This window comes from Microtus oregoni, unplaced genomic scaffold, assembly GCF_018167655.1.
Source record: "Microtus oregoni isolate MIOR12 unplaced genomic scaffold, Mior012 000079F_003, whole genome shotgun sequence".
NCBI lineage: Eukaryota > Metazoa > Chordata > Mammalia > Rodentia > Cricetidae > Microtus > Microtus oregoni.
In genome coordinates, this window is record NW_024544155.1 from 1 (window position 1) to 10,130 (window position 10,130).

At 39.5% G+C, this 10,130-nt stretch overlaps 1 pseudogene; it reads right to left on the reverse strand.

The window, feature by feature from the left end:
* Positions 1–8,119: 8,119 nt before the first annotated feature.
* Positions 8,120–9,039, reverse strand: LOC121441568 (annotated as a pseudogene).
* Positions 9,040–10,130: the final 1,091 nt, after the last annotated feature.

The following is a 10,130-nucleotide window of genomic DNA, read 5'->3' on the forward strand; positions in this document are numbered from 1 at the left end:
TACTATGCATAATGTCTGGCATTGGGTTTCTGTATCTCTTCCCACCTGCTTTAGGAAGAAGCCTTTCTGATGATGACTGGATAAGGCACTGATTTATGACTATAGCAGAATATCATTAAGGATCATTAATATCAAAAATTATTCAAAATTTATTGATTTTTATTTTTTAGAACAGTAGTGTTTGGTTTTAAACCTAGGCTTCTGGGATATCCAGTCTCTGTTTCTTGGTTTCTTAAGCAGTATCCAATATGGGTTCTTTTTCATGGAGTGGGCTTTAAGTCAAATCAGACATTGATTACTCCCACAAGTTCTGTACCACACCATTGTCCTACCATATTTTTCAGGCAGGACAGATCTTAGGTCAAAGGATTTGTGATTGTATTAGTGCCCATGTTTCTCTTTCAGGAGCCTGCAGAGTACTTCCCCCCACACCAAACAGATGAGAACATAGGGGTGAAGGCTCTGTGGAGGCACTAACTCAACTTCTCCATGTTCAATGAGTTGTGAGTATTTCTCCTGCACAATAGATCCCATTGACAGTTTTTGAAAAACAACCCCTTTGTCTTAGCAACAGCCTGGGGAAGAGAAGGCAGGAAATATTGTTAAGAGTCAGAGAGGATGGTAAACTCTTAATTACATAAACAAGGAGCATATGAGCTCACAGAGACTGAAGCAGGAAGCACAGGGCCAACACGGTCTGCACCAGATCCTCTGCATATATAGTATAGCTATTAGCTTAGCATTTTTTGGGAATCCTGACAATGAGAACAAGTGTGTTTCTGACTCTTGTGCCCATTATTGAAGCTCTTCCTTCTGTTGCCTTGCTGTGGTCCAACTTCAATATATTTTGCTTAATATTTTATTTTGTATGATTAATTTTTTATTTCTTAGAAGCCTGTTCTTTTCAATTGAGAGACAAATAGGGAATAAATCTGGAGTGGGAGGGGAGATGGGGAGAAACTGGGGAGGAGGAGGAGAGAGAGGAAATTATAACCAGAAGATATAAAAATTATAACCAGAATATATTGTGAAAGAAAAAAATCTATTTTGAATAAAAAATACCCACAAGTGTTGGAAAAAACAGTTACTTAGATAAAGATAGTACTTATAATGCAATTTAGCATGCTAATCAAATATTCTAGGTTGTTGACACGAAAAAATTGTATTTTTTATAATATTAATGCCCTTTAGCTTCTACAGTTTGTATGTGGAAGAATTGGTAGCTCCTTTTTTGTCTTTAATATTATGAGTGGCAATAAAAAATTAATAAAGAAGAGAAAATGGATCAGATTTGATTAATTATCTACTTAATTGAAGATATAAATTATGTAAATCTTACCTATAAGAAAAGCAAAAACAAAAACAAAATAACAAAATGAAATAGAAACTCTAAAACACTGGCAATTTAAATTTAAAAAAGTTCTAAATTTGCTAATAATTTCTTCTTCCATATCTATCGCTATTTCCTATTGAAAACCTTCAAGGGCTTGCCTTGCAGACTTTCACTCAGGGTTCACAAAGATAAGTCACAATAACTATAGGAACTAAAGTTTGATGGCTGTAGGAAAAGGAATCTTCTCTCCTAATTCTTTGTATTCATGTGCTCTTTATTTTTTCTCCTAATTGTTTATAATTTCTTTGCTCTAATTCTCTGTCTCAATTCTTATTTCCAATTCTCTGTTACAATACTCTGTTCCAATTTATTCTTGTTTTAATTACTCCTGTGTTCTTCTGCTGCTGCTCCTTCTCCTCCTCCTTCTTCTCCATCTCATTTCTTCTCCATCTATATATCTTGCCATTAAAAATTCCCAAGCATATATATCCATTCATTATAAAGTTGTCAGTAATAAAAAAAAATACTACAGGGAAAACTCTCAGGGACATAGGCATTCTTTGAAGATATGTAGCAAAAGTTACAACTTGTTTGTAGCTAACTGCAGCTGCAGCTGTGAGGAGGTTCCTGCTGTCTGTCCCCAGGTGTCCATGGAGATGTTCCCAGCTAGATCCTTGGGCAGCTGAGGAGAGGGAGCCTGAAATGGCCCTATCCTATAGCCATACTGATGAATATCTTGCATATCACCATAGAACCTTCATCTGGCGATGAATGAAGCTAGAGACAGAGACCCACACTGGAGCACTGGACTGAGCTCCCAAGGTCCAAATGAGGAGCAGAAGGAGGGAGAACAGGAGCAAGGAAGTCAGGACCGTAAGGGGTGCGTCCACCCACTGAGACGGTGGGGCTGATCTAATGGGAGCTCACCAAAGCAAGCTGGACTGGGACTGATGGAGCATATGATCAAACCAGACTCTCTGAACATGTCGGATAAGGAGGGCTGACTGAGAAGCCAAGGACAATGGCACTGGCTTTTGACCCTACTGCATGTACTGGCTTTGTGGTAGCCTAGTCTGTTTGGATGCTCACCTTCCTAGACCTGGATGGAGGGGAGAGGACTTTGGACTTCCCACAGGACAGGGAACCCTGACTGCTCTTTGGACTGGAGAGGGAGAGGGAGGGGGTGGGAGGAGGGGCAGAGAAATGGGAGGAGGGGAGGAGGTGAAAATTTTTAAGTAAAATAAAAAATAGGGAGAAACCACTACAGGTTACAAAGGGAGAAAACTAAACCATTGAGAGAATTTAAGGAAAAGGCAAAGAATATATGCATTAATATCTGGACATGGTTAGTTAGTTAGGTGTTGTTTGTCTCTTGAAGGACTAAGATAGATCAAGGAGAGACACCTTCAATACCACCCTAGCTTATCATACATCCTTTGAGGGGCTTAGAGCCTACAAGGCCAGACACCTGCAATTTTATAAGTAAAATCTATGGAAGTTCTGTTTGTGATATGTCCATAAGGACACATGTCTGGCCAACTTGCTCTGTCAATAAGGATAGTGATTGAGAACAGGCTTCTAAGTTTCTCACCCTAATGAGGAGAACACAGTGTAGAAAGAAGTAATCCTTTGACCATCCACAAATATGTGTGCCCACAGGGTTGAGATGTAATCATGAGATTTTATGTACACATTACAAGGCAATGCATGGGAATGGGGAGATACCATAGTTGTTATTGAACAAGAAAATCACAGATGAAAGCAACAGTTTTTGGAGTCAGTGGTCCTGTCGGCTTTGCCAGGCAGGTTTCCTCCATCTGATAATAATTTCTCAGGTGGACTGATGTCTGAATTACCAAGTGCTAAAAGCTGTGACTGCATCATGGCCTACAATAGCTCATGAAAAATGTTCCTGAGAATTGCCACTGATGAACCTCAGTTCTTTTCAGTTGACATTTTAAGGGTGAAATTCCATGGACATTTGTTTTGATAAATAGGCATTTTATCATACTAAGAAAAGTGTTTCTCCTGTCTCTGGGTATTAAGATAGCAATAGGCAAAATTGAGATGCATAAGAAATATGTGCTAGAATTCATAATCTCCATTATAATGCTTTTGATAATTCCTAATCTTCTCATAGTCTTTCTTAATTACTTTCCTCTTAATTAAGCACATCCTGAGAAATTATCTTGTCCTTAAGCAATTTAAAAACATGTGTGTTGGTGCTAAACATGCAAAGACTTTTTTAAAAAAAAATCTCACTCCTTAAATAAGAAAATAAAAAAATAATTTTCACTGAAATTCTATTTTTAGGCATGAGAGTAATATAAAGATAGTTGAAAAAAATCTATGTGTAGAGTCTATGTGTAGGTTATATGAAAATGCAGCCTCTGTGGACTTTGGTCATTTTGGCTGTGATCGTTTGAAAGGGAATGGTTCCCAAAGAATTATGTGTTTGAATGTTTGCCCCATAGAGAGTGGCACTATTAATAGGTGTAGCCTTGTTAGAGTAGGCATGGCCTTGTTGGAATGTGTCACTGTAGAGACAGACTTTGAAATTTTATATGTTCAAGCTAGGCCTAGTGTCTCAATCTCTTTCTGCTGTCTGCAGATTAAGATGTAGAACTCTCAGCTCCTTCTTCAGAATCGTGTTTGCGGCTATGTTTCCCATCATTATGATAAAGGACTAAACCTCTAAAATTGTAAGCCATCCTCAAATAAATGCTTTTATTTAAAAGAGCAAGACAATGGAGCTGATTCTTGTGGTATGAATGAGGGTGAGCCAGACCAGAGGGCCTAAGAGCAGAACTGGCCTGCTTCTTGCTGCAAACTGAGAAGGGTGGACTGGCTGAGGCAGTGCTGGAGAACTTGCCCAGGTGGTGACAGTGGGGAAAAGCTGGTGAGCTGACCAACCCAGTTAGCACTCAGGCCCAGACCTAGGGCTATGAGTTAGTCCACTACAGCATCCCACTCATCTATGAACTGCTGGAGCATAAGAGGGAGAATCTATAGATTCAAAACTGTAGGATCTCCACAACACAGAACAACAACAGGATATCTGAGAGGAACCCCAGTGAGAGTTGATTATCAATGGTGTAACAGAGATGAGAGGCCTCCAACAAGACCAATGACTGCGTTCATCTTTCAAGTGAAGATGAAAGAACTAAAGGTTATGTTACAATCTTCTAAACTGTATCTTAAATTGTGTTGAAAATTAACTTCAGCCATCTCATGGTAGAGATGGGACAAATACTGTTTACTGTAATTTTAATAAAGTAGTATTTTGTTGCTATTTTTCCACGTTTTGCAAAACTACTTACGCCATTTATTTATCTCCCATAAAAGACCAGGAAGTTTTTACACTTATAAAATTTTTCATTAAAGGAATATAGGAACCATGAACAAAAAAGTTTTTAAAAGACTGAAGCATCTGATGATAAATTTTAAAGAAATGATAATTCTTGTCACACTTTTTATTCCTGTGTATATTATTTACCATAACCCCAGATGGCTCTGAAATCTCTATTTAGTGCAGGTTGAACTTGATCTAGTGATTTTTTTTGCCTCATCTTCCTGAGTATCAATATGACAGGTAAAATTCATCTTAATGGCTTTGACTGTGTTTTATTGGAACACTATTTATGAAATTGAAGAACGAGTACATTTGAGCCACCATTGCCTGCCCTGAATTAGAAGGAAATACATTTTTATTATATTATGCTGCACTTTTAAAAAAGGAATTGTGATTTATTTGTTTTGTTCCTTTAAATTCTTATGAACAGGGAAACCAGGCTACATTTGTCTATATTCAAATTTTCCCATTGTATATTTCTATGGTATATTATTTTTTCTTTTCTATTAAGAATTTTTTAATAAAACGTTTTCTCATTTTACATAGCTATCTCCATTTCCACTCCCTTTACTCCTCTTGCTTCCTCCACCTTCTCCCCACCCCACCTCCCCATCCACTCCTCAGAAAGAGTAAGACTTCCCATGGAGAGTCTAACATTTCACTTCAAGACAAGTCCAAGGCTCTCCCCACTGAATCTAGACTGAGCCAGGTATCTCTCCAAAAAGAATGTGCTCCTCGATGCCAGTTCAAGCACTAGGGATAAATCTTGGTCCCACTGCTAGTGGCTTCACAGACTTTTCAAGCCTCAAAATTGTCCCCCACACTCAGTGGGCCTAATTTGGTCCTATGCAGATTCACCTGCTATCAATCCAGAGTCTGAGCTCACTAGCTCAGGTCAGCTGTTTCTGTGGGCATTACCATCATGGTCTTGACCCCTTTGCTCATATTATCACTTATTTTTGGTTGAAATTTCTAGAATGACAATTAAGGTAGTCATCAGTCTGATTACAGGGGAAGATTAATTTAGGCGTCCTCTCCACTGTTGCTTAGAGTTAGCTGGGGTCATCATTGGCAATTTCTCGATAGTCCTTTAATGGCTCCCTCAATCAAAATATCTCTTTTCTTTCCCTCACTGTCCTTCCCCCTTCTTGAACATCCCATTCCCTCACGTTCTCCGTTCTCCTCTTCCTTCCCCTCCTCCTCTCCCCCTCCCCTTACACTCTCTTTTCTCTCCCCCTCCTAATTTTCTCAGGAGGTCTTGTTTGTTTTCCCTTCCAAGGAGGATCCATGAATGTCTCTCTTAGGGTTCTTTAGGGTTCTTCTTGTTACCTGACTTCTCTGGGGTCATGAACTATAGGCTGATAATTCTTTGCTTTATATCTGATATCCACTTATGAGTGAGTACATACCATGTTTGTCTATCTGGGTCTGAGTTACCTCACTCTGGACAGTTTTCTCTAGTTCTATTTTTATCAAATTTAAAGATGTCATTCCTTTTTACCACTGAGTAGTACTCCATTGTGTAAATGTACCACATTTTCTTTCCAGAACCTGGATAAAACCTAGATGTACTGAAATAAATGCCGTTTATTTGTAGGAGGAATGCTAATGTAGAGCAAAGAATTAGACATTTTTATTTTCCTGGCCTTCTCTTCATCATGGTTTTCACTGAACCAATTCAGAAAAAATGAAAATCCTAATTTGGGTATCATATATGATTTCTTCAACAGCACATCCACCTTGGTCTTCAAGTTAATATGTCCCTGGATATAAGAAAAGTAGTTTTGTTTGTATTCTGTTATATTCAATCTTTTAATAAAGAAGTTTGTATCATGTTTATCTGAGACATTTGAAAGCTGACATTAAAAACATTGCAATGGTGCTAGAAGGTGAGTAAAATTGGATTATTGCACTTTGGAAACAACAAACCTAAGCTGGTAAAAAAAAAATTCATTATTTGCTGTCAGTGTCTAAAAATCATTTCATCATAATGTAGAAGATTCTAATATAAGTACATATTTGGTAAGACAGAATTTAAAATAGGTAAGATGGTAAAATAAAAGATGATACAGTCAATACAAAATTTGGAATACAAACTCCAGATTTTAAAAGTTGTTCCCCCCCCCTCTAACATTTGGATTTTCTTTTTACTGGTCATAAGACAAAAATATATTTTCCTTCCAAGAATTTCTAAAACAAAAATATGTTCCAGTGATTACAGTTGACAGTCTTTTCTGGTGCTAACTGAAGAACAATATGTGACTAAGCCACACAAAGTTTGGAGGTATTAGTTGAATGAAAATCAGGTGTACCTAGTGATGTGGTTGTCACTGTTTTATGATGTGATTATTGCTGCTCTGGTTAATCTTCAATTAGATTGGGTTACAAAGTGCCTAGGAGATCTGTAAAGCACATCTCTGTAAGGATTTTTCCGGATATGCTTACAGGGGAGAGACTCCCTATAAACTTGAACATTACTATTCCATGGATCGAAAGGACACTGAATAAAAGTAAAAACAGAAAAGGCCACACGAGAAGTATTTCTTTCACCATACTTACTAACCAACACAATGTGAGCTGCTTTACTGTACCACATCAATACCAAAGCGACTTCTTTATTAACCAATAGTAATAAAACATTCACAGCATACAGAGGGGAATCCCACATCAGCATAATCATTGTTTCCCCACTTTTATTTTTTTTCAGTTTGCATCTAGCCCGAAGTTTATTCAACAGTCTTCTCACTCTACACAAGTACAAACGACCTTATCTAAAATACTACAAAGTCATAAAACTCAAAACAAAATGTATAATACTGACTGTACAATAAGAGCAAAAAGAGGCAATGTATACACTGCCACGGTTAACCTACAACATCCCCGTCAACGGCAGGTGACAATGCGCGTGGTGGCAGGTTCTATGAGGACCCTGTAGAACTGGCTCACCAATTTCAGAGAATAACAGAGACCTGGGGGTAGGGAAAGATAAAGGTGTTTAACCCTAGAAGTTGACGAGGACTCCAAAGGGGACATGGTCAGGCCTAACAGCAGAGCAGCTTGGTCCCCTTTCCGCAGATGTGGCACAGCAACAGCAAGAGCACGGCGAGGTTGCCTAGGTCCTAAGTCAACTGTGGAAAATAGTGTGTTACAATATGGAGGCTTGCTCATCCCAGCTAGCTCTGCTATGAACCAGACTCTCAAGAACGGGAAGGGTGAACTTTCTAGCCAGAAACTACAGGGCACCTTTATGGGCACAGTCCTGAATCAACAGTACCTCTGCAGCCAGAATCCTCCTGCAGAGGAAATATCTCAACTGCTGTCTTCAAAGCCCACTCTGTTATGGGATCCTTCCCTACAGATCCTCGTTGGCTAAAGAAAGGACAAAACTGAGTTGGGGGAACATAAGTTGCAGAGGTACGAATCAAAGTCCCTGCTTATCGGGAGGAGTTGGAGCTGGAGCGGCTCTATGGCGGCGGCCAGGAGATCGAGACCTCCTTAAGCACAGGGGACCTGCGCCTTGGAGAGCCAGACCTCCTCCTCATCCGTGGGGGTGACCTGCGCCACATGGGAGGCAGTGGAAGCATTCTCCTGGATGGGCTGAATCGCGTGGGGGTGGCCGAGGCCAGGGTGCCAACACAGCAGTAGCAGTGATTTCTTGGCCATCAATTTGTCCTCTATCCATGTGTTTCAGTGCTTTCTCCGCTTCATCTGGATTCTCAAACTCTACATATGCGTAGCCTTTGGATAGATGAAGATGCATCCTTTCTACAGGCATGTCAATCATTTTAATTTTCCCATAAATATAAAATATTTCCATGATCTGATCCTTGGTCACATTCCTGGTGAGTCTCCCAATGTGCACTTTGGTGGGCTTAGGTGAAAGGGCTCTGCCTTTTCCTCTCTTTCTCATCTCTTTTATAGGTGGTTTGGATTTGGAGCAGGAGGGAGCGCCGCCTATTGTCATGCCTGCGCTGGGAAGGGCTGGGGGAGCCAGAGGAGCTGCTAGAGCTGGAGCTCTGGGATGTGCTGGAGCTCCCAGAGCGGCTGCACGAAGAGGAGGAGCAAGAGCCACTGCTTGAACCTGCACTGGTGCTGGAGCCCGAGCTGGAAGTTGAGCTGGATAGAGACCAGGTGCTGCTGCTTTCACTTGCAGCACTGTGTCTCTTCCGAGTCTTATCCCTGCCACGATCCTTCTGACTCAACTCTTTAGTGGCCCCTTTCTCTTTAGAGCGATCCTTGGACTTCTCGTCAGAGCAGTCCTTGCGCTGGTAGGAGAAGAAGCCCTAGTGCTGGACTTTTTACTATTTTCTTTGACTCCTAGCAAGCTCTTCTTTTTCACTCCTGATAAATCCATTCTCCCCTTTCTGAGGTGTTCAAAGCAGCAATGTCGGCCGCACTTATCTGAACTCTCACTTCTAACTTGAGTCTGAGAAACGATCCCTAATCAATTGCAATTTATGCCAAAAGAGCAGCATCTTCCCGAGGCTGCCATCTACTCCTGCTCTTCTCAGCGTTTCCCCACTTTTAGATAAAAGTATCTTGCAAATTGTGATTTTAAAAAAAAGCAGAGTGGATTTCTAAACCGGAAGGTTTTCCAAATAATTTCTCATCATAGGCATCCAGTTCTGTAAGTACTGTTCTAGTATAAATGGAGAGAGTATTACCAGAAATAGTGACCTATTCCCCATAGAGGGAAACCTTGGACAGCTAGAACACAGTGCTCCTGTGCTGTTTCTTTTTTCCTCCAGTCTTGCAAAATCCACTTATTATAAAGTTATTTAGCCAAGCACTCTTTTCTCCCCTTTTAATGAGACCCTTTTATTGCCACAATCTATTTTGAGTTAATATTTGTGTAAAATATTAGGTTGTGGTAAAGAACATTTCTTTTTAGTATGGAAAGCCAATTCGCCCAGCAGGTATTTGTTGGAGAAGTTGAAATAATTTCAAAAGAACAGAATGAAACAAAACAAAATCACATTTTACTTTGCTAATTTCCTAGAATTCATGCTGGTTAGATTTAATGGCTGACATTTATTTGATGACTTGCAGAGAATTCACCTCACTTTGCAACTTCTCAATTAATACTAATTTAATTGATCAGCTCCCTTTATGACATTTTTTGTAATACAGAAGAAAATGGTTATTTTTATTTCTATATTCCCAGAAGCTTGCAAACATCAAGAATTTCTGGGAACACCACCTGCTTTTTTCATTTATACATCTTTGAAGTTATTCCAGTTCTGAATGCTCAGGCAGCTTACAAGTGATTTTTTAATATAAACATGCTCTTTGTATACCATAGATTTCTTTTATGGCCAGAATGTCAGTTTAGCTACTTAGCAAAAAAGGATAAAAACAAAACACATAAAACCTGCATCAGATTTTATTCTCCATTATCCCCACTCTTTTATATCAACATAGACACTAAGGCAATGAAGCCAGAGA